This window comes from Furipterus horrens, unplaced genomic scaffold (genome assembly GCF_987537825.1).
Source record: "Furipterus horrens unplaced genomic scaffold, mFurHor1.1.pri manual_scaffold_3, whole genome shotgun sequence".
In the NCBI taxonomy this organism is placed as follows: Eukaryota; Metazoa; Chordata; class Mammalia; order Chiroptera; family Furipteridae; genus Furipterus; species Furipterus horrens.
In genome coordinates this window covers 25,552,906-25,576,445 of record NW_028327173.1, presented here as the reverse complement: position 1 = coordinate 25,576,445, position 23,540 = coordinate 25,552,906, and the positions used below count along the sequence as shown (strand labels likewise).

Below are 23,540 nucleotides of genomic sequence, written 5' to 3'. Positions count from 1 at the left end.
GGGACAGGCATCCCAGGCATGTCTGCAGATGTGGGCTCTGAGGCAGTTTCCCGGGCTTGTCCGTGCATGCTAGCCCTGGGCATGTATCCATGCAGACCAAGTAATTTTCTAATATTACATTTCACAGACTCTAAGATATTCGCTTCTTCCCATTTCAGCATCTCTATAATCGGGACCCATCTTATCATACAACTGCTAGTCTTCTGATGTAGCCACCCCCACCCAAATGTGCATTCTTCCTCATTAAGCTGGGAGCCCTAACTGGACACCAACAGCTGGTCCCTCAATGGGCCAGTCAACAAAATATTCTATGACCATTTGAGGAAGGAAGGAGGTCTGGTGTATTGTCTGGAAACCTTCTGTTGACACTTTCTGGGAAGATTAAGAAAGATCCATCATCACCAATGCACTATGGGTATCTACAGCTCAGAAGAAAATCCCCGAGATGCTGGTGGAGCACTCTTTGAAGTAATTCAGCATCATCTATATACTTGATGACTCAGAGGAAGAGACCGTGGGGGAAAACATGGGCACTGGTGACTCTGATTTGAAACATGAGCCAGAAGACCTGGATCTAGATTAGGAAGGTTAGTAATATTATAAACAATTCATTATATTTATGATATTCTTCGCACTTATGATATTCCTTGATATCTAATAACAAATAAGTATTCAAGTAAAAATCTAGTGAAGAGAAAGCATTGGGTTACAGTATGTTTTCCTTTCTTAGTAGTATATAAAACAATGATGTTATTTACAATCAGTGACATCTTAGACTGGGTAAAATACAGGTAGTTCATTTCAGTTAAACCAGCAGTCAGTAAGCCTAGACTAATTGATTTAAATTAAAAGGAACTCAAGAAGTCACGAGTGTCTTTCTGGTAGTTGGCCCCTAAAGTTATAGGTCTTGGGAGATGGTCATTTTTTAGGAAAACCATGTTCTTTGTTTGAGGATGGCACAGGCATTTCAGGAGGGACAGATCTTTGTTATGGTGGGAGTGTTCCATTCATTACAGTATGTTCAACGTTATTGAGTTCTACCAAGTTCTGTAGTGCCTCCCAGTCTTGTGACAACTGACAAAATCCCCCAAGTCCCTATACCTTCCAGGTGTCCCTGGGGGCAGTACCAGTACCGGTGGTGGCCTCTGAGCTGCAGGATGCAGACGGTTTGAGGCAGGTCTGCTGCCTGCTGGTACAGAGCAGCATCCCCCCTGCGGTGGGGCCCTCACCTTCTAAGAAGTCACAGTGCTGCCAGGATTATTCACGTCGGAGGTGTGTGCCCATCCAGGTTTGGAGGAATTGGGGGCACACCTGGGGCATCTCCGTCTCCCTGTCAGGCCCCAGCAGACCTCCCTTGGCCCCATGTCCGTCCGTCTTCCAGGAATATTTTCTCTGAGTTCCTGCAGGCAGCCTCAGAGAGAAAGGCACGTCGCCTCCTTTTCATTTACATGGGGATTACTGGAGACCAGAAAAGTACTTTAAAATGATATAATGTCTCTGCACCTCATCAAACCCTTCCCCTTCCACCAATTTCTGCCTGATTTACAGTTAATACTGCACACTCCCATCACCCTGCCAGAGAAGCGGTGATTATTTCTCCATTGCCATAAAGAATGTAAAGGAGATGGGAAAAATCAGGTGAATTCAGAGAAAGTTTAGTGTAAAAAAAAGTGCTGGGGGAGGGAGTGTCAGGGAAGGCAGTATAATAATGGGAGCAGAGGTATTCCTGGAACCCGTTTCAGAGTTAGGCGATTCTTCCTCTGGGCCTTGCAATGGAGTCTGCAGGTGTGGGGCTGCTGGCACACCTGACAAGGCCACAGGGTGGGGGGGGTGGGGGGTGCGGCTGGGGTCAGGCTGGCCCTGGTCTGGAATCCTGTCTGGGTATTCATCTGCCCAGCGGGTCTGGTCTGGATAAAAGACCCAAGAAAGAGCCAGCCACCCTGCGAGGGTGAGAGCATGGCCTGTCCTCTCCCTGTTGCCTCCTGGACAAGAAGGTCTGGCGAACATTTAGGCTTCTGAGTCTTTGAGATGCAGAAGGTGGCCTTGAATTCAGAGCTCCTGGATAGGGACTTGTTTATTCTGCGTGATTTGAACACTAGCAGCTCAAAGGTGGGGTCTGGGCCCAAGTCCTGGCCCTGATAAGTCCTGGCTGTGAGACCTTGGGGCAGTTGTTCACATCCTGAGCCTCAGACTTCCCATCTAGAAAGTGAGGTAAACTGGCATCCAGTAAGTGCTAGCAAATCCCATAGCTCTGCTTCTCTTTACCACCATCAACAGCTCAGTGCTCAGCAGCAGCATGGCCAGTGCCACCCTTTGGCAGGTGACTGTGCGTGTGACGATATTCTTTTGAGTTTATCCTTGGTGGACTTTTGCTGCTTTTACCATTAAGGAGCTGGGTATCATTTTTGATTCTTCAGAGGAAAGAGATGCTCCAACTCTCCCACATCATCCATCAGCCAAAGAAAATGATGGAATCCATTGGATTTACTTACTGTTACTGTATTAAGCCAGTATTTCAGCTGTTTATTGCTGCATAATGAGCTACTAAAAATGTAATGACTTAAAACACAACCATTTTATTATTTGCTTATGATTCTGCAGTGTGGGCAGGGCCTGAGGGCTCATCTCTGTTCCATGTGGCTTCAGCTGAAGGCTGGCTGGCACAACTGGGTTTGGGTCGTATCATCTGGGACCTTGGTTCTCACTGTGGCCTGAGTTCCCTGGTCCTCCTTGTGGCCTCTGCAGATGGTGAGCTCAGCACCCTCGCAGCAAGGTGGCCTCAGAATACTCAGGTTTCTTACTTAGTGGCTGGTTTCCCATAGAGTGCATATACGCGCGCGCACACACACACACACACGCACGCGCACACCTGCACAAAAAGCTGCCAGGACGTCTTAAGGCCTAGGTATGGAATTGGAAGTGTCCGTTATGCCACCTTTTACTGGTTAGAACAGGTCACAGGGCCAGCCCAGGGTCAGGAGGAGGTGGCACACAGGCCATGAACACTGAGGGGCTCGTTGCGGACCATTCAATTAACAGTTAACCACACCTTGGTCTTTAGTATCATTGTTTTTTCCTTCTTCCATAATAGTTTGGCTTTGAATTTTTACTTCTGTGCTCACCTTATTGCACATGAATCTTTATGGCAAGTGGCCTCAAATCAGATCTTGTTCTCTTTTTGAAATTAGGCAGGAGAGCAATAGGAAGTATGGGTGTTCTGTGGTCATGCCTGTCTGCTGGTCTTCCTGGATTTCTGGGTCTTGGGCGTCCCTTCCTGCTTCTGTGGCTGGTCACTCCATCTATGAGCACCTCTCCCTGTCTGTAGGGGTGTCTTTATCTGTTCTCATCTCTGTACCTCTCATCTTTTTCTGTCTGGAGTTCTGCTTCTGTGACTGCTTTTGTATCTATCTCTCCATTTCCCTCTGTTCTGTGCACAGTCTTCTATCTTTATTTCTGTTGATTTCAATATTCTCTCTCTCTCTCAATCTCTCTCTCTGCTCCACCTCTCTCCTCCCCTCCTCTCACCTCCTATTTTTTTCTCAATCTCCCACCATCACCATTTTAGCCAGAGACATAGTCCTGTCATTGTTTTAAAACATGGTCTTCTCACTTGTATTGTCGTAAAACTTTGAGGACTGTTTTTGGTGCATAATAAGGGATTTCCTGAGTAAGAGAGGCCAGTCTGCCCCAGGGGCCTGGCCTTATGTGAAGGAGTCTAGGGATTCCATTCCTTCCTCTCAGCATCTGGCCTCTGGAGCCTGGAAACTGCCTGAGCCCCAAAGTTTTGCCAAGCCTGGGGGTGAATGCCTGGCCTTCTGGGATCTCTCCTGGGAAGCAGGGGGATACAGAGGAGGCTGAGTGGGGGCAGAGCATGGAAATGATGAGGGAGGAGAGACACCCCTGGCACATTGTGGGTACTCAGAACTGCTATAATAATGACTGAGGACACAAATGAGTAGCAGCCCTGCGTCTTGTTCATAAAGTCAGCTGAATAGAAGTATTACTTTTCTTACGGAAAAAAAATCAGATTAATTTTAATTGGAGACCCTCTCCTGGAAGTGCACCTGAGAGGAGCCTGGGAGAAAGCCAGGCTCTAGCAGAGAAACCCATTTTCTCCTCCACTTAATTTCCTGCTTCTAAAGAGACGGTTCTCGAGGACAGAACATGAAAGTTGGGTCAGGATAAACTGGGTTCAAATTCTGGTTCTGCACTTTCTTGTCATGTGATCTTAGGTAATTCATCCATTTGAATCTCAATGTCCTGATCTATAAAATGGGGCTGATGATTCCTTCCTCCGAAGGTGGTTGTAGGGTTCAATGGGGTGATGCGAGGCTCCCAGGGCAGTGCCTATTGTAGCAAAAGGGTCAGGTAATGGCTGCCCTTTGGCCCCCTAAGGTACCAACCAGATCATATCACCTTAGGAAAGCAGAGAGAACCTTCAACTACAATGATCATCTGTGCATGGCTACCGTCATTGGACCTATGACCTCCCCTGCCCCAGCCCCACCCCCAGATTACCTTGGAGCAAGTCCCAGACTCAATATATTTATTTTCTCTTTCCTTATATATGCTTTAAATATCACATAATAAACAAACAGTGGGATGCAAGAGATAATTTACGCCATGTGCTGGACTCAGCAGGGTCCTACCTCATCCTGGGATGAGAAAAGGCTTCTTAAACAAAACATTAACATTGACAACAGTAGAGAGAGTTAAAGATTTACATAGTTCAAGAAACAACATAAACACAATTAAGGCAAACAAACTAAAAAACCAGAAGTTTCAACAAGGATAACTACAAGAGTCAGTATCCCTATTAAACAAGGTGGGACCCCAAAAAACTGGAATTATCTTCTGGAGGACGGACCCCTTGTAGTACAGGCTTCCCCTGCCAGGTGAGTGTCTAGGAACCCATCTGTATCAGTTTACCAGCTGGAGTTGTTGTGAGAGGCTGCATTTGGCTTCGGTGAATTTTTCTGTACGCTCTTTCAACATGTTTGCCCATTTCGTGATGGGTGATATGAGAGTGCACGTGCCCACACCACACTGAATGTACAGCAGTTTTTGACCAAAAATTGCATGACCGCCATGCCCCACCGCCCTATTTACCCAGTCTTGCCCAAAGTGACTTTTTTTTTTTCCTGGATGAAAAAAGTCCTCAAAGGGAAACATTTTGCCAATGTGAACTGAAACAAAAAACAGCAGAAGCACTAAAAGGCATCAGAACTGACGAGTTGAAAAACTGTTTTAAGCAGTGGAAAAAACGTCTTTATATGTGTATTGCATCGAATGGAGAGTACCTGAGGTGACCGAAGTTTAAACATGTAAGAATAAATACACAATTATTTATAAATAAATTCCAGAGTTTTTTGGGGGGCACCCTCATTTACTGAGCACTCTGACAATTCATTAAGATCACACTAATACTTTAATTACAAAATGAGAAAATAACAAACAACTCACAGAAGATGAAATACAAATAATCAATAAACATGTGAAAAGATGTTCTGCTTTACCATAGATGTATAAATTAAGACAAAATAGCATTTTTATCTACCAGATCAACGAAGATTTAAGAAATGGTAATGCCCAGTGCCAGCAAGGATGAATCGACACAGCACTCTCATGGTCTATTGCTGGTCATTTAAATTGTCATCTCTCTCCTGAAAATAAGTTGGGACTAGGTATTAAAAACACTTAAAAAACCCCACATGCTTTGGGGCTAGGATTTTGCCTCCAGGAAATACTTAGAAATTCAGGCAAAAATTTATACACCATGACATTCATTATTTATAATTGAAATTAAAAAAGGAGACAACCTAAATATTCCACAGTAAGAGAGTGGTTAAGTAAATTATGGTATAGCTGTATGATATAACATTCTATAGCCATTAATAATTATATTTTCCAAGAATTTTTAATGACATGGAAAATACTCTATAATGTTAAAAGAGAAAAACAGGATATTGAACTGGATGTTGTCAAGCTGTATAATCCTGATTATGTAAATAATTAAATATACATGTAGAAGGGTGATCGGTGAGGCAGAACAAAAATATTATCCAGAGATTCTGCAGTTTTTAAAAGTTGCTAGCAGATTTAAGTTCCTACCAGTCACTGGTGTTAAAGACAGAAGTCACCTTGGAAAAACAGTTCTTTGTTTTGGAGGATTTTTAGTTATACAAATAGCCATTCAATGTTCTTAGGGGTAATACTGAACGTTGGTGAAATATCCAAAGGCAAATGATGAAACGAAGAAGTAAATATTCTATTTTTATTATTATGAATTTTTGGAATAAAAGACTGTTTTGTGGTAGAGTGGCTACATCTCTGAGAGAGATCCTTTTGATATTATATTATAGGACTTTCCTCCCTTTTAGGGGAAGAACAGCAGGGAGAAGGGAAGGGATGCTTGATAGGAGGATCTAATTCATTCATTCAATAAGGAATGTTTGTCTATCAAGAAAGAATGATTGTCTACTGCGCTCCAGGCTCTGTTCTAGACCTCAGCATACTGTCAATCTAGACCAAGTTCCAGTGCTCCTGGACCTTAGCTGTTGTTGTGTATGTCTTGCGGGGGAGGGGGCACACAGCAAACCAATACAAGTATAAGGCGTCAGGACATGATATGTGCTCTGGAAAAGAAAGAGGGTGAAAGGCTAGGGAATTATGAGGTGAGGGTTATTTTATGTAAGGGCTGGGGTCCGGGAAGGCCACTCTGGTAGGTAACTTCTGAACAGAAATCTTTCAGGACGTGAAGGAGTGAGTCATGTAGGCACCTACAGGGAGAAAGTTGCAGGCAGTGGGGACAGCCAGGGCAAAGCCCTAAAGATGGCAATGTACTTGGACCATGTGAAGAGTAGCCGAGAGGCCGGTGGGGTCAATACAGAGGGCAAGTGGGAAAGTGGTGGGAGAGGTGGGGAAGGGGACAAGAGGGTAGGCTCATACAGGCATAATAAGCACTTTGGATTGTATTTAAAACAACCTTCTTGAGATATCATTTATATGCAATAAAACTCACCTGTTTTAAGTGTTCCTTTGATGGGCTTTGACAAATGTCTACACCCAGTGTAACTACCACCTCAATCAAGATATAGGACATTCCTGGCTGCTGTGGCTCAGTGGATTGAGTGTCGGCCTGCAAGCCAAGTGTCGCTGGTTCGATTCCTAGTCAGGGCACATGACTGGGTTGCACGTCAGGTCCCCAGTTGGCGGCGCCAGTGAGAGGCAACCACACAGTGATGTTTCTCTCCCTCTCTTTCTCCGTTCCCCTCTCTATAAAAATAAATAAACAAACAAATAAAAAAAAAGATATAGGACATTTCCATCACCCATGTTCCTCTTTGCCTTAAATCCCTGCCAGCCCCAGTCCCACGCAGCCACTCAGCGGCTTTCTGCCACTTCATCCCACATTATGCACTCTCGTGTCTGGCTTCTTTGACTCAGTGTATTGGTTTTGAGATCCATCCCCATTGTTTGTATTAGTATCTTGCCCCTTTTTATTGCTGAGCAGTTTGCCCTTGTAGTAGATACCCAAGACAGTTATTTATTCACCTGGTGATGGCATTTGGACTTTTCTAGTTTGGGGCTCTTATAAATAAAGCTGCTATGAACATTCTTGTACACTTGTTGTGGACATATGCACTCATTTCTCTTGAGTACGAACCTAGGAGCGGAACTGTGGGTCGTAGATAAGGGTGTGCTTAACTTTATTCAGAAACGGCCGGTTTTCCAAAGTGTTGTGCATTTCGAGCTCCTACCAGCAGTGTGCGAGAGTGCCACTTGCTCCACATCCTCGCCAACACGTGCGGTGGTGACCCCTTTTAATCGCCCATTCTACAGGATGGCTCGTGGCATCTTGTGCTAACAGCATGCTCCCAGGCAACCGACTGAAGCTCCCTAAACTTTGGTTTCTGTGTCTGTAAAATGGGACTAATGGTAGTTACCACCTCACAGTAAGGCTGGGAGGAGTGACAGTGATATTGCAGGGGAAGCCTTAGCTCAGTACCGGGCAAACAGCCCCGCGCTCAGTGGAGGGGGTCTGGTTATTCATCCCTCGGCAGAAGGGATGCTCTCCATGTCCCCAGACACAGGCCACCTCTCTTTTGTCATCAACCTTCCACCATGTGACTAGAGCCCATGGATGCCTCTTGGTGAGGGTTCTCTCTTGTGTCCCCTAATCCTTGTTTCCTAACCTGTATTTCCTGTAATGCCTTCAAATCTCTGAACATCCTAATGTCTGGGCCAGGTCCCACCTTCTATCCCAAGCACTTCTTCCAGGCATGTTCCCAGTGAGCAAGGTTTTTACCTGAGAAGAATTCTTGGGACAGTTATTAAGATAAGTAATTTTCAATGATCTCTTCAAACCCTGCCAGGTCTAGTTCTTATGGGAGTGAGGGCTCCCCCAGGGCTGGATGGGGTGCCTAGCAGCGAGGATGGATCCGGACAGGCTTGGAAGGAGAAGGGCCTCTGTGCACCCCACTAGCTGCCTCCGCCCCCCAGCTCTCCTCTCCTGCCTCCTCAAGGAGATCTTGAATATTTATCATGTATTAGGTGAAAAAAGAAGTGGAATGGGAGGAAATTGTGTTACTGCATATGAAATTTGCCTGAAAAGTTCCCACTTTCCTCTAGTTGGGAAATAGTTTTGATTTGAAATATGAAGCTTCTCTCCAACCTATTATCTCAGAGATGAGAATGGAAAATGATGCTCCCTGGGTTTCAGGTGAAGCCGCTGGAGGCGGTGGGCGTTTACCGGCACCAAGAATCGTTGGTAGAAATCGCCCCTTGCACATCAAAATTGCAAATTTCTTTTTTCTTCTCCTGCTGCTTCCTCCACCAAAGTTGGCCGAGCGCTAAGAGATGTGAGTGTAAAGGAGAATGTAGTGCGGGGCAGCAGGGTCCCCAAGTCAGACAGAACACCAGGCTCATTTTGTCCTGGACGCACAAATGACTGCAGCAGCTTTTGCTCCATCTCATTCGGTTCCAGGCTGGAAGAGATTTCTTAGGCCACAGAACCCAGTTTCTCCTGACGCAGTTACCCTCTGCTTTCCTGGTCACGGCTCCCTTTGAGACTAGGAAGACAGCCATGGCTCTACACTCTAGAAAGGCACACATACACACCAACTTGTGCACACACCTTCAGGAGGTTGGTGGATTCCTTAAATTTAATCCATGAGACACCTCCAGGTCAAGAACTCTACCAAAATATTAAAAACTCCACAGTAAAATGATAATAGGTGCCATTTACCAAGCACCTAGGTGCCAGGCTCTACACTAATGATCTCTGAATGAGTCAACACAAGTAGAAGTGCTTAGTGTGGTGCCTGGCACATAGTGCTCTTGTGATCGTCATTCTCCTGTAACCTTCACAGCACCTCTCGGTGCTTTATTATCCCTAAGTTACAGACGAGATTTCCGAAGCTCAGAAACTTCCAGTAGTTTGCCAAAGGTTACCAGCAGTAAGCATTGATCACTATTATCTAGAAATTGGTAAAGACTTCTGATATGTGACTGTGTAAAATAGCACTTTGCCCCTCTCCTCCAGGAAGACAGTACAATACAATAAGACAAAAAGTCTGTAAACTTCACTTTTAGTGAAACTAGAAGGCAAGTTTAAGCCATAGACTCTGATTTATGTAAAAGAGCTGCTGAAGCCAGCTGAGACCAGGAGGATCTCAACAAAGAAAGAAAAAACAAAAAACTGAACAGAGAAATCTTAACAATGAGAGGATTCCTTGCTGGAACATCTCAGAAGTCTTCTGAATGAAGGTGATTTGGGTAGGCCCTAATTCATATGACTGGAGTCCTTATAAAAAGGGGAAATTTGGGCACAGAAACAGACACGCACACAGGGACGGTGGTGGTAAGACACAAGGGAGAAGACGGCTACATGACCCGCGTGACACATGGCTAAGCCAAGGAATGCCTGGGATTGTTGGCAGACCCCAGGGACAAAGCAGGATCCTCCCCTGGAGCCTTCAGAGAGAGCCTGGCCCTGCCAGCATCTTGATTGCAGACTTCCAGCCTCCAGAACTATAGGACAATAAATACGTTTTTGTTGTTTTAAGCTGCCTAGTTTATGGGGCTTTGTTGGTACAGCCCTGAAAAACTAATGCAGGTGGCAAGGCCTCGGCGTTGCAATTGCCATGTTAATGTCAGATAAAGTAGAATTCAGGATAAAAGTCATTAAAAGAGAAATTTCTAATTCTAATAAGCTAATATATATTTATGTATATACTGATACTACTATATATAGAAGGGTGTGTTATATACTTAATTGCAATGAAAATAAAATGGTTACGAACTATCTTTGTGTCAAATACAGTAGCAGCCACATGCAAAACAACAAAACTTGTGAGAAATACAAAGATGAAGAGGCACACACTGAGAGTAGAATATTGTACTTTTTTTTTCTGACAGATTAAATGGATAAAAGTAAATATGAATAAAACACCTAAATAATATAATTAACAAGGTCTGACATATATATGACAGAGCAAGAACCCCTCTGGTACAGTTTTCCTTTAAGCTACAAATTAAACCTCCATAAATCTCACCCTCAGATAAAAATAGAACATACATTATTTTCAGATCATAATTCAATAAAGTAGAAAATAACAGACTCAGAAAACAAAAAGCCCCTATTGTGTGGGGGCATAGGGGCAGTGCGAACAGGCTAGAGGTGCCCGTGGAAAATACATAGCCTTCAATGCTCCTCTTTAAATATGATAAACAAGAATGCAAACAAAGCATCCAACCCAGGAAGTAAGAAAAAGAATAACAAATAAACATAAGGAAAGCAGAAAGAAAAGGTAATACAATAACCTGAAAGAATAATGAGTTAGAAAACAGAATAATAGTGGAATAAATAAAAAACCCCAAAATTTTAAAAGCCAACAGTAAGGTAGATAAATTTATAGCTCTAATATAGAAAAATTCCAAAGGCAAATATACACATAATAAGAAATAATAAAGAGGAATTAACATAGAGACAAAATTAATCATGAGAACTACTTGCTCAACTCTGTGAAAACAAATTTGAAAATCAGAATGGCTATGAAATTTTCTAAGAAAATGCAATTTACCAAAATGATTAGAGAAGACATAAAACATTCTAAATATACTGATATCCATGGAAAAATGGAGAAAATTGTCAAATAGCTGTATTCCAAAAGGCATTAATTAGGCCAATGGTTTTACAGAAAAATTTTATCTGCTTTAAAAACAAATAATTCTAATATTCTAATATTAATTATTCTGTTCTAGAAGTTGAAAAGAAGAGGGAAAGAATCCAGGTTGTTTAAATGTATTAAGCAATACATTGGTACCAAGGCCCAGGAAAGATTGCATACCAAGAAAATGCCAGACTAATTTCAATTATGATGATCAATTTTAAAATCCTAAATAAAATATTAGCAAACAGAATTAACAGCACTGAAAAGTATAATAAATTATGTTCAAGTGGAATTTGCTCTAAGAATGCAAGGATGGCTTATTATTAAGAAACCAGTTGAAATGATTCATCATATTGAAAGAATTTATTTATGAAAAGAAATGATCAAGTCTTGATTTTTAAAAAAGGACTCAATAAAATGGAATAGATGGATATTTCCTTAACATGAAAGAGTCTATCTTAGCTCAAAAAATCAGCATCATTCATCATGGGAAAATGCTGAAAGATTTCATAGTCAAGTCAGAAACTAGAGTGGACTTTCAATTTTCAGCACTGTTATTTAATATTGTACTCAAGGCAGCAGTCAATTAAATTAGATAAGAGGAAGAAATTAAGAAGTGAGAAAATTGTAAAAGGGGAAATAAAATTAATATTTTCAGATGATACTGTATATCTGGAAAACCTAGAAAGATAAATTTTGGAACTACTGCCAACAGTAAGAAAATTCAATAAAATACCAGTGTACAAGATAAATATACAGAAATTATTAACTTTTACATACATAAACAACACCTGAAGGATATAATGGAATAAATTAGCTTATTTATAATATCAATAAAACAATAAAATAGTAATAAAGTTAACAAGAAATATCCAAGGCATATATGAAAACGAATAGACAAACAAACAAAAAACCCTTTAACACTCAGGGAAAGAATCTAGGACAAATGGGAAGTCTGTCTATATTCTTGGATAGAAAAATTTCACCTTATAACTATTTTATTCCTCTCAAATTAATTTTTTCCTAAGTTAATATTTAAACTTAAAATGATCTTAATAAAAATACAAATAGCTACTTTGGGGGGGAAAGAGGGGAACTGGGAACCAGAAAGGTGTTTATAAAATTCATATGAAAAAATAAATAAGAATAATCCCACAATTTGTTTCTTTTTACTCAAAATTGTTCTAAAAATTATTTATGTTGATACATACAGTATACATCATTCATTCTAAATGCTGCATAATACTTTTTCATTGTATGAAGACACAATAATTTATTAGCTATCCTGTTGATGGATATTTAGGTATTCAGCTTGTTTCCTGGGTTGTGGAATGCCCTTAATAATTCAAGTCATCTGTGTGTGTGTGTGTGTGTGTGTGTGTGTGTGTGTGAGAGAGAGAGAGAGAGAGAGAGAGAGAGAGAGAGAGAGAGAGAGAGAGACAGGGAGAGAGACAGGGAGAGAGAGAGAGAGAGAGAGAGAGAGAGAGAGAGAGAGAGAGAGAGAGAGAGAGAGAGAGAGACAGGGAGAGAGACAGGGAGAGAGAGAGAGAGAGAGAGAGAGAGAGAGAGAGAGAGAGAGAGAGACAGGGAGAGAGACAGGGAGAGAGAGGCTCAGCATGGGGCTCCAGCACCACTAGGGAATATAAATCTAGACCACACATGAAAGTCACCTGGGGTTTTGAATTTTTGTGAATGACTTAAAATTTGTTTTCATCCATAGCCTTAGCTATTTGCCTGATGCTTCCTTGGGCTGATGGAAGAGTTTTTCTTGACCCCTTATGAGAGTCCTGTACTCTAATCCTGCACAGGCTGGAGGCCACAGTGCCGCTCTGAGAGTGTTAATATCCCAGCCCCCAAATCATTAGATCCAAGACCCTTATGGGCTGCTTTAATATATGTGTCTTTCCTGCTTGGGCTTTGGGGTCCCTTGTTTATCTGACTCCTGGGAATTCCAGTTCTTTCTTTTAAGCTTGACTATATGGTTGTAATTTTTATGTCATATTTTTAAAGTATATTTTATTGATTATGTTGTTACAGTAGTCCCAATTTTTTCCCCTTTGCTCCCCTCCACCCAATACCCTCTTTCCATCCAGCAATCCCACACTCCTTAGTTCATGTCTATGGGTTGTGCATATAAGTTCTTTGGCTTCATCCTTTCCTATATTATTATTAACTTCCCCCTGTCTATTTTGTATCAACCAATTATGCTTCTTAATCCCTGTACCATTTCCTCATTTCTCCCCTTCCCCCTCCCAGCTGGTAACCCTCCAAATCATCCCCATACCTACGATTCTGCTCCTATTCCGGTTTGCTTAGTTGGATTTTGTTTTTATTTTTTAGATTCAGTTGTTGATAGTTGAGTTTGTTGTCACTTTAATGTTCATAGTTTTGACTTTCTTTTTATTAAGTAAGTCCCACTGACATTTCATATAATAATGACTTGGTGATGATGAACTTCTTTAGCTTTACCTTGTCTGGGAAATACTTCATCTGCCCTTCTATTCCAAATGGTAGCCTTGCTGGATAGAGTAATCCTGGTTGTAGCTCCTTGCTCTTCATCACACTGAATACTCCTTGGCAGTCCCTCCTTTCCTGCAAAGTTTCTTTTGAGAAATCAGCTGATAGTCTTATAGGCACCCCTTTGTAAGTGACTCTCTGCTTTTCTCTTGCTGCTTTTAAGATTCTCTCTTTATCTTGAAACTTTGGCATTTTAATTATGATGTGTCTTGATGTGGTCCTCCTTTGGTCTAGCTTCTTTGGGACTTTCTGTGGTTCCTGGACTTGTATGTCTATTTCATTCACCAAATTTAGGAAGTTTTTCTTCATTATTTTTTCAGATGAGCTTTCAATTTCTTGCTCTTCCTCTTCTCCTTCTGGCACCCCTACTATTAGGATATTGGCATGTTTAAAGTTGTCCCAGAGGTTCCTAAGACTCCCTGTTTTTTTAATTCTTGTTTCCTCATTCTGTACTGGTTGACTGTTTTTTTATTCCTTATGTTCCAAGTCATTGATTTGAACCCCAGTTTCCTTCCCTTCACCATTGGTTTTGTGTGGATTTTCCTTCGTTTCATTTAGTATAGCCTTCACTACTTCCCTTATGCATTTTTCATACTTAAGCATATCTGTCAAGCCTGTGAGAATTTTTATCACCAGTGTTTTGAACTCTACAGCTGTTAGGTTGGCTATCTCCTCGTCACTTATTTCTCCCACTGGAACCTTGATCCATTCCCCCTTTTGGGCCATACTTTTCTGTCTCCTCATCTTGACAGGATCTTGTGTTTGTTTGCCTCTGTGTCTTAGGTAGAGCTGTCCCACCTGTTATGTTGTAAGGGGCAGAGCCTTAGGTGTTCATCATATGGGCGACCCATTCCACCACGTTGTGGCGCTGTATGTGGGGGAGGGGTCCGAGAGGGAAAAATGCCGCTTGCTCAGTACTTGTCGCTTTTCAAGGCACTTCTCCCACTCCTGTATGGGACTGGTACCTCTCTAGCTGTTGCCCTGGCCATCGTTCCTAGAGTAGGCGGGTCTGTGGACATTCTTGGACCATGGGGGCCCTTTAAACAAACAGACTCTGCTCAGATACTGGCTGTTTCTTCCTCCACCCCAACCCCCACTGGTGTGCACAGTCAGAAGCAATGAGGCTTTATTTTCCCCAGCACTGGGACTGTGAATTCTGTGGTCTGGTCTGGTGCTAGGAGCACTCCCTAGGTGTTCCTCTCTACTTTTTAAAACATGTGACTGCATTTTCTGCTGGCCTGCCGCTGCTGCCGTAGCTGTTGCCACCATACTACGTCCTCTCCACCCCGGCTCCGCCCCTCCTACTTGTCTGGATGAGTTTTTCTTTATATATTTGTTTGCTGGACTTCTATGCAGCTTGGTTTTCTGGAACTTCTGGTTGTCTCTAGTTTTGAGGTAGTTGTATTCCTTCGTGGTTGTGGAGGGAGACTCAGTGTGTCTGTCTACGCCTCCATCTTGGTTGGAGGTCCCTGTGTTGTATTTTACTTAGCTTTTCTGTGTGGCTGCGGAAGGCCAGCTCTCTTCACCGTGTGGCTGGAAGTCCAGGCCCCACAACAGGTCCCCAGTACATCTTGTCTGATTGCTCCAACCATTGATTTATTTTTGTGTTCTGACTGTGGTACCCAGCCTTCTGCTCTGTCAACCTGGTAGCTTTTGCAGGTCATACAGGGATGGGACCGTGAAAGTGCTGTGCACAGCACCCGATACACAGGCTGCTCCCCAAAAGTGTGTGCTAATTTAGGACATTAAAAACAGACATTAAGAGAAGTCTTTAAACTGCTCTCCAGGTTGACACTGGCCCGTTAATTAGCATAGGCAGTGAACTATTTCCCAATCCATGGGACGACATTACCAATCAGTCCATCAGTGTAGTGTCCATCACGGGCATCTAAAACCTTTCTGTTAGGAGCGGGAGTTTGGAGGGATTAGGGACAGGGGAGAAAACCTGAACAAGCCTTGTCTAAGGCTGAGAAAATTAACTCCCCTGAGGGCTTTCCCTGCAGGAGTCATAACCCATGGACCAGAGGGAGAGCAGGTTTGACATGACCAGCAGAGACATTAAAATTTTTTTTTCTTTTTAGATTTCATTTATTTATTTTTAGATAGAGGGGGAAGGAGAGGGAAAGAGAGGGAGAGAAACATCAATGTGTGTTTGTCTCTCACACGCCCTCAGCTGGGGACCTGGTCTGCAACCCAGGCATGTGCCCCAACCCGGAATCGAACTGGCCACCCCTCGGTTCCCAGGCCGGCACCCAATCTACTGAGCCACACCAGCCAGGGTAACCAGCAGACTTCTAAGGGCTTTGATTTAGGGTTCAGCTCATGGCCAGCAAGGTTCCTGAGCCAGTGTACTTCCAATGATAAAGAATTTTCAAGAACAAATTTCAGGGCGATCTATGTACATGAGGGAAAAACTGGAAAGGCTGGGAAGAGTCCACCAGGGAGAGACTCAAGACAGGGCTCCACTCCCAGGGATCTGGGGGTAGAGAGTGGCTCAGTGGACCCCCTGGGGGCCTGGCACAGCTACTTGCGTCTTCTATCCACTGGTGGGAGGGCTGGGTGGTGCTCCTAGTACCCAGCAGGCAGGTCCCCAGCGCCTACAAGTGGGTGGGATCAGGATTAAACATGTGAGTGATGTAAGTGGGAAGTGCTGATGTATTTGGACAATGTCACCTGCTCATAAGAACTCAGTGGAACTGGAGATTCTGTAAAATACTGGATCATCTTGAGGTAGTAGAATTGAAATAACATTCACTGAACAGTGTTCATTCACTTACACTCAGTAAAATACAACTTTCTGACCAGGAGGGAGCAGAGACCCAGCAAAGATGTCAGTCTTTGCCAGAAGATTCAGTCTTGGAGGGCTAAAGATATTTAAGGGGTTCAGGGGGTACTTTAGGCAGTGTGTCAAAAAGTGTCAATTAACTAATTTCCCACAGATTTGATCTGAGAGTGTCCTGACAGCAAGGGGGCAGCCAAGAGCAGCTTGGGGCACAGAGGGAGGACAGGACCACCTGTCCACGAATGCAGGCAGGGAAAGATGCCAAAGCAGGCAAGCAGGTAAGCAGGCACCTGGCGCAGAGTGGGACTGAGGCGACAATACCCCAAATACCTTTGGGGATTCCAAGACTCCCTTCAGAAGGCACACTAATGTCATCATGAAAGTCATGGGGGCCATGTTAAGCCAGGAGGATGTTGGTTGTGGCTTATTGCACAATAGAAAGGAGGTGAGAGTTCCTATGGCTCCTGGAACCTTGAACCACCCCCCCTTAAAGTCTAGGGAAAGCTATTCAACCCCCAAGTTTGGCAGTTTCCACAGGGCCCCTCCCCCCTTTCCTTCCTTCCTCCCTCCCTCTCTCCTTCCCTCCCTCCCTCCCTTCCTCCTTTCCTCCTTTCTTTCCTTCCTTTTTTCCTTCCTTCCTTCCTCCCTCCCTCCCTCCCTCCCTCCCTCCCTCCTTTCCTTCCTTCCTTCCTTCCTTCCTTCCTTCCTTCCTTCCTTCCTTCCTTTCTTCCTTCTTCTCTTCCTGCATAATCTAGAACAGCGATTTTCAGTCAGGAGTGAGTTTACCCCCACCCCGCACTGGTGACATTTGCCAATGTCTAGAAACATTTGGTTGTCACAACTTGTGGGGAGAGTGCTACTGGCATCTACAGGCAAGGGATGCTGTTAAACATCCCACAATGCACAGGACAGCCCCACACAACAAAGATTTCCATCCCCAAACGTCAACGGTGCTGAAGTTGAGAAACCCTGATCTAGAATAATCTTCTCACTGAATTTATGTTTTCAAAGGCAAGTGCCAAGCTTCAGGCTACTTTTTATTTTAGCTTAGTCAACGCCAACATTCCTGAGCAAGAAGTCCTGGGTATTCTCTTAGAATTGGTAAGGAAACTTACAGAGAATAAAATATATAGTTCTCCCATTCTCCTACACCAGGGAAAACAAAATGTAAATTAAAATTTCAATCCCGTTCTCCTACATCAGGGAACACAACATGTAAATTAAAATTTTGATCCATTATTCTGCCACCCCTTCAACTTGCCAAGCTTTGAGGTGCCTAAGGACTTCCAACCTGACAAGTTTACTTTTCTTCCTCCCCCCTCCCCCACTAGTGGCTCCATGGATCAGTGTGGGATGGAAGTTGAAGGTGTGGGAGAGGATGAGATCACTCATGGAGCATTCTCTGTGCAGAGTGGAAAGAGTAGAGGAAAAAGGACAGAACCTCAAGAAATGCAAGCATTTAATGAGGGGCAGAGGAGAGCGGGGGGAGAATGAAATTCTACAAGGGACTAGGTCAAGAAGCAATAAGAGAGGTAGGAGGAGACTTTATTTCAAACCCGTCACACATTTTAAAGCACTGACTACGTGCCAGGCACTGTGCTGGAATTCAGAGATGCTGGTGTATTTGGGATCCAAAGAATTTCAAAAAAATGAGGGATTCACTCATTCATTCTCTGCTCATTCATCCATTCATTCAACAGTTATTTATGTAGTGCCTGGTACGTGCCAGGAACTGTTCTGGATCCTGAGGTCAGTGGTGATCAAACAAAGTCTCCCTGCAGGCAGCTGGTGAGGAAGACACACAAAGAAAAGATGAAGAAATGTTGCCAAAGAGATTAACCAGGTTGAGAGGTGAAAAGAGGCCATTCCATCTGACTTCCAGGGGGGGTCACAGAGAGCAGTTCTGGGGGACCGACGGGGGCAAAACCCAACTGCCGGTGGCCTAGAGCGACGGCCCTGAGCAAGGACAGGGGAAGGCCCGCCACACAGTAGGCCTCACCAGATGCTGGACAGAGAAGCCTGTTTCTGGGTCACTGCCTCGAAATAGTGTCAGTCTCCTTCCCTAGTGAGTTACTGAGGCCGCTGTCATCGCCTGTGCACTTTTTCTGAAAAGTTTTGTGTGAAGCAGGAAGTAAAAAGTGCTGGAGCCCTAGATTCAGAAAGGGGGAAGGAGGTATTTATTATTCCTTTAGTATAAGACAAGGCACAGCACAGGAAAGGAATAATCAAAGTTGACAGCTCAGAGGAGATGACAGGAAATGCTTTGGCGGAGTCTCCTTTGGTCATGAATGCTAAGAGAATTTGTGCCGAACCGGGGAGTTAACTGTGAGAGATTTTGCCTCAAAAACATGTCTAATTTCATTTTTTTAAACCCTTCTAGTAGAGGTGAAGCGGGCTTGTATCTGTGGATTATACTACCCTGGAGGCCTTCATAATAGACATGAAAATAAATTAGTTATGACAGTCACTTCCTGAAGTCGGCAATGCGAGCTCTCGCTTGAGACCCAGTGGCCATCAGAGTTGCAGAGAGTGAAGTTTAGGAATGCCTTCATGTGGGTGTGTTCTAGGGCCTGGAATCAGAGACGCTGTTGTAGAAAGTACAGAGTGATGCTAAGATCTCCAAATATGACGAGAACAAGACACGTTCCCTGAGGGTTTGTTTGAAGAAAAAGGATAGATACCAAACCCTGATGAAATCAACGTTCACATCAAATCCGGAGCCAGGAGGCCTGTGTCTGTCCCTGGGTGACTGCAGGTAGACATTTGTCCTTTCTGAGCTTCTGCAAAACCAGGGGATGGGACCCACTGTCTGGGTGGTCTTGCTTTTACTTGTCCAGCACCCATTCTTCATTTGTCTGGTCGCAGCATGTCCTTTTCCCTTGGGTGATCCCACCTCCCACCATGGACAGTGTTCACGAGCTTGTCAGTCAAATTCTCCTCACTTTCCTGGCCAAGGAGGGTCATGTCTGCTGCCCACCCTCTCTGAAGTCCTGTTTGATACCCTTTCCTTCAACCCTGTAAACAATCCCCTTCCTTCCATTGAATTTCTTTTTTGCCTCCAGTAGCAAGCATTGTTTCTATTGCTTGCAACCAGTGAATCCCGATGTTACATGACCCTTTGCCCCCCACCCCAGCTCCAATTCTGAGGTCCTTTGTTTGAAATATAAACATAGGACCTGATATTGATTTCTGTTAAATGTCTTCTTGTTGGATTAAGCCCACTCATCCAGCAAATCAGACCATCTGAGATCCTGATTCTGTCACTCACCGTATTTATCATTTTTCTACTTTGTGTCACCCACCGTCTCATCCCAAAGCCCCCCACGTCTCATGTGTGCATTTACAAGCCCGGGCTGGCCTCTGTTTTGTGCCAGGTTCAGGCCAAACACTGTAGCTGCAGGCATTCCCTTGGGGAACCTGCACGCTAGTTGGGGGGGGGGGGATGTGAAAACAGGCAATTACATCACAGTGTGTAAGTTCTTTGGGAAACTGGTTAGGGTCGGTGTCTGGAAATGCAAGCAGAGGTGACCTGCAGCAGGTACTTGCCAAGAGTCGCGTTGGCGGGAAAGGCACCTGGGAAGAAAGCACAGCCAATACAAAGGCGAGGAGACAGAGAAGATAGTGTTGTGTGGTACGGTGTGTCATTGCGTGCAGCCGAGTCCATAGAAGCTCTGCCTGGCCTGAAAAGTGGGTGATAGAATATCATCTTGATTGTTTCCCAAGGGCCCGCTGTATCCAGGGAACTTGCAGTTTTCAATGTAAACACAACTTGTGGGATTTCTGCAGGGGCACCCCCAGGCACACAGCACTCATTTAGCGGGGCCACCATTTGAGGTATCCATGTAACAGATACTCCTCTCCTGGGGATTTCCCTGTGCACCCCAGCAGAGCCAGGGCAGTTTGGCCTCTGGGCTTGTGAGAGCAGGTTAAGAATATTCAGTTCTCACTCAACACCCTCCAGGGTCTTGATTCAAACTTTTCCCAGTCCTTCCACCTTCCCCATGGCACTGTGGCGTGCTAGGCCTGTCTCTGTCAGGCTTTGAAATTCTGGAGGCCCAGGATGACTTATGTTCTGAATTTAGCACCCTAGCCCAGCAGCGTTCTGTCTTGCAAAACCACCACTCTGCCAGCTTCACATGAAGGGGCCGTTTAATATGCAGCTGAGAAACAGCCCTACAAAGCAAAGAAGATAAGGTGGGAATGTTGAATATTCATTTTCATGGTTAGAGGGTGTTTTTCCTATGATTCTGTTATTCAAATTAGCTTGGATTGTAACTTCCATTTCAACAACAAATGCTTAAAGAAATACAACAGGATAATCCTGTTTGTTCTCCTCCTATATCCAGAGTGATATGTTCCCCAGAAAACTCTACATTGAAGGCAGTGACCTTCTCTTCTACCCTCATGGACCTAATGCAGCACCCTGGAAGAGGACGGATGAGAGCCAGCCGCTCTCTGGCACTGGGGTCAGTGCCCACAGTCTCAAGTTCTGCCAGTGGGTCTATAGCCTTTAACAGGGCAGTGAACCACCTGACCCCCAACTCAGCTTAAGAAGCAACTGGACAGGGAGTCAGCTAAATATCTCTGGGGGCCATTGTCCTGTGTTCCCAGTAGAACTGGTGAAGCCCATTCTACTGGACCTGGAAAGTGAGTTGGAGACTAGATAGTACATACAGATCAGTGATGAAAAGGTAAGCGGCAGTTAGCATTTATATTTTAATAGCATATGTTTGCATTCATCCATGTCTTTCCATCTCCTCTGATGTCTCTCGGTTCAAGCCTGGATAGACACAGTCCTTCTAAAACTTCCTGCTCTCACTCCCACTCCTCTCCAGTCTTCCTCTGGCAGCCAGTGTGATTTCTGAGAGTGTAAATTGCTATTGCCGGTAGCTCAGTTGGTTAGAGTGTCATCCCGATATGCCAAAGTTGTGGGTTTGTTCCCCAGTCAAGGTATATACAAGAATCAACCAATAAATGCATAAATAAGTGGAACAACAAACCCTCCCCCCTCTTTTTCTACCTTCATCCCCTTCTTCCCTCTCTCCAGAATCAATAAAAAAAGAAAGTAAATTGGATTAAGTCACTCCTACTTAAAAACAATGACTACCCATTGATCTTAGGATAAAATCCATGGACTACACAGCCCTGCAGGTCAGTCCCTGGCCTGCCTCTGAACCCCTCTCTTGCCATTCACTGTGCTTCCATCATCAATCCCTGGAGCATGCCAAGCTCTTTTCTACCTCAGTGCCTTTGCACTGTCTGTCCTCCCTCTTAGGACACAGTTCCCAGCTGGTTCTATCTTATCTTTCAGATGTAATATCACCTCCTCAGAGAGGCCTTCCCAGATCTCTCTGAGCCGATTTCCCTATATAACTCTCTTACAGTACTGTCCTCATTTTCTTCCTGGCCTTCTTAGTCACTATCTGTAACGAGATGTTTACTTGTTACCTGTCTCCCTATTAAAAGGCAAGTTCCGTAGGGCAGGGATCTTCTCTGTCTTAGTAATCACTGTGTCTTCAGAACCCAGCATGGTGCCTAATAAATATTAACCAAATGAATTTACTGAGCCCCAACTGTGGGTCAGGTTCCTCATATGATTTTTCTCATTTAATCTTTACAGTAACATTGTGGGGTTGGTCAGTGTTCCCGATCACATAGAGTGAAATCTACTCTCGCAACGTCACACAGTGGCAGAACAAGACATTGAACTTAAATCTACTCATAGTCCTGGTTCTTTCCAGTCATTTAAATCTACTCATAGTCCTGGTTCTTTCCAGTCATTTCCTCTGTGCCTGAAAGCCCAAATCTTGGTTCTGCCACTTACCACCTGTGGGAGAAAGGGCAAAGCCCAACATTTGAAACTCCTTTTCTTTCAACTGTAAAATAGAAGCATTAATAAAATGTGCTCCTATACTATAGTGTAGCATGGACTACAGCCAAATTGCTAGGGTTCACCGGCTACTACTATCTGTGTGTCCTTGGATGAGTGAGTTAACCTCTCTGTGCCTCAGTTTTAAAATCTGCAAAATGGACATAAGTGGAGTTGTTGAGAGGATTACAAGAGCAAATATGCGCAAAACCTGTAGAACACTGCCAGGCGCTTTTATTATTATATTATTATCATCATCACCATCAGTTACCATTTATGAACTTAATTGTTTTCCAAACCCCTTCACATTTCAGTCTCACAAACACCCTTTGAGATAAACAGGAAAGGCTTTAGGTTCCTGTTTTATAGACAACGAAACTGAGGCTCAGGAGGTTTTACTCAAAGTATCCCACCTGGCAGGGGGCAACTGCCAAGCTCAAGGCCAGGTCCTAGCTTCCCAGTCTTTTCTCAGCACCGCTGCCGCCCTCGCTCTGACTTCCTCCCGGGTGAGCGCGCTCCCTCTCCAGCCCCACCTGCCTTGCTTCTGCTGATCTGTCTTTTGCTCCATTAGCCGGGGCCGCGGCCCCTGGCCCTCGCTGGCGCTCTGCGCCCTTTGTGCGCTCCGGCAGCCCGCGCTCGCCCGACCCCGCCTGGGGAGGTGACGGCAAAGTGAATTAGCGTGCAGCCTAGGGCGCGGGGTCCGCCCGAGGTGCCCAGCAGCTTCGCGGGCGCAGCACTTCCCGGCCTGATATTTGCACAAAGTGCTCTCAGGGTCTCTTTACATTTGCACTTGCCGGTGGAGTTAGCGTTTCCACCAAGCTCGACCTCTCCAAAGGGCGCTTGTATCCTGTGTTTGAGGAAGTAGGCGGATTCCTTCCTATTCTCTCTCCCTCTCCCGCCCTCTCACCCCACCTCTCCTCACAGGCTTGCTTCTCTTCATCAATCTTATCCTCAAGTCCCACTCTCTGTCTCTCCCCATCTGTCTTTACATCTGTTTCTTTCCCCCAATCTTGCTCTCCCCTCTCCATTCAGTCTTCTCCTAGTCCCTCCTCCTCCATCTTCCCCCCTTGTCTTTCCCACCTTTGAAACAGAAACAATAAGGATGCTCGTGCCTCACATTCCCAGGGTTGCCTCCATGGTGGTTTGGATGGTCCTTGGCCCCAGTGTTCTTTTCAGGCCCTTTCACAGGGTCCTTTGG

General features: G+C 44.4%; 1 long non-coding RNA gene across 2 annotated transcripts in view; it reads left to right on the top strand.

The window, feature by feature from the left end:
- The window catches only part of LOC150014642 (uncharacterized), a 49,294-nt gene that overhangs the window by 3,430 nt on the left and 22,324 nt on the right, over positions 1–23,540 (top strand). For both annotated transcript variants that reach the window (XR_016509939.1, XR_016509938.1), the window contains exon 2: positions 159–587. This is a non-coding gene — a long non-coding RNA (uncharacterized LOC150014642). The remainder of the gene's footprint in view (positions 1–158; positions 588–23,540) is intronic.